A 2,085-nucleotide genomic window follows, 5' to 3' on the forward strand; every position below is an offset into this window, starting at 1 on the left:
CAAGGCACCAAAGCCAGCTAAAAAGTCAATAATCGATACCTAAAATTTGAATTGGACTACTTCTTATTGGCTATTACATCAACTTAGAACCTTCATCTATGTTCTACTACGGTGCTTTTAGTTTCTCCGCATACCGCAGCACGCGACATAGTTTTGCAGACGGTAAGTACAACCGTTTCAGAGAGAAGAGCGGCCAATGTGACGATCTGGCTTTAAGTCGATTGGATAAAAAAATGACGAAAACGGACGGATTTCTCAGGTTTTTACTACATATGAACACTTTTCACATTCTCCCGGGCAACTCGGCTGCTAGTCCTTCTTTCATGCTGAATCTTAAGGTCCTAGATCATGTCCAAGGCACCAAAGCCAGCTAAAAAGTCAATAATCAATATCTAAAACTTGAATTTTACTACTTCTTACTGGCTATTACATCAACTTAGAAGCTTCATCTGTGTTCTACTATGGTGCGTTTAGTGTCTCCGAATACCGCAGTACGCGACATAGCTTTGCAGACGATAAGTACAACCGTTTCAGAGAGCACAGCGGCCAATGTGACGATCTGGCTTTAAGTCGATTGGATAAAAAAATGACGAAAACGGACGGATTTCTCAGGTTTTTACTACATATGAACACTTTTCACATTCTCCCGTGCAACTCGGCTGCTAGTCCTCCTTTCATGCAGAATCTTAAGGTCCTAGCTCATGTCCAAGTCACCAAAGCCATCTAAAAAGTCAATAATCGATACCTAAAACTTGAATTGGACTACTTCTTACTGGCTATTACATCAACTTAGATGCTTCATCTATGTTCTACAACGGTGCTTTTAGTTTCTCCGCATACCGCAGCACGCGACACAGCTTTGCAGACGATAAGTACAACCGTTTTAGAGAGAAGAGCGGCTAATGTTACGATCTGGCTTTAAGTCGATTCGATAACAAATGACGAAAACGGACGGATTTCTGAGGTTTTTACCAGATATGAACACTTTTCACATTCTCCCGTGCAACTCGGCTGCTAGTCCTCCTTTCATGCAGAATCTTAAGGTCATAGCCCATGTCCAAGGCACCAAAGCCAGCTAAAAAGTCAAAACCGATATCTAAAACTTGAATTGTACTATTTCTTACTGGCTATTACATCATCTTAGAAGCTTCATCTGTGTTCTACTATGGTGCGTTTAGTGTCTCCGAATACCGCAGTACGCGACATAGCTTTGCAGACGATAAGTACAACCGTTTCAGAGAGCACAGCGGCCAATGTGACGATTTGGCTTTAAGTCGATTCGATAACAAATGACGAAAACGGACGGATTTCTCAGGTTTTTACTACATATAAACACTTTTCACATTCTCCCGTGCAACTCGGCTGCTAGTCCTCCTTACATGCAGAATCGTAAGGTCCTAGCTCATGTTCAAGGCACCAAAGCCAGCTAAAAAGTCAATAATCGATACCTAAAACTTGAATTATACTAGTTCTTACTGGCTATTACATCAACTTAGAAGCTTTATCTGTGTTCTACTATGATGATTTTCGTGTCTCCGCATACCGCAGCTCGCGACATAGCTTTGCAGACAATAAGTACAACCGTTTCAGAGAGAAGAGTGACCAATGTGACGATCTGGCTTTAAGTCGATTCGATAACAAATGACGAAAACGGACGGATTTCTCAGGTTTGTACTACATATGAACACTTTTCACATTCTCCCGTGCAACTCTGCTCCTAGTCCTCCTTTCATGCAGAATCTTAAGGTCCTAGCTCATGTCCAAGGGACCAAAGCGAGCCGAAAAGTCAATAACCGATACCTAAAAATTGAATTGTGCAACTTCTTACTGGCTATTACATCATCTTAGAAGCTTCATCTGTGTTCTACTATGGTGTTTTTAGTATCTCCGAATACCGCAGTACGTGACATAGCTTTGCAGACGATAAGTACAACCGTTTCAGAGAGAAGAGCGGCCAATGTGACCATCTGGCTTTAAGTCGATTCGATAACAAATGACGAAAACGGACGGATTTCTCAGGTTTTTACTACATATGTACACTTTTCACATTCTCCCGTGCAACTCGGCAGCTAGTCCTCCTTTCAT

The sequence above is a fragment of the Schistocerca gregaria genome, unplaced genomic scaffold (assembly GCF_023897955.1).
Source record: "Schistocerca gregaria isolate iqSchGreg1 unplaced genomic scaffold, iqSchGreg1.2 ptg000397l, whole genome shotgun sequence".
Taxonomy (NCBI): Eukaryota; Metazoa; Arthropoda; class Insecta; order Orthoptera; family Acrididae; genus Schistocerca; species Schistocerca gregaria.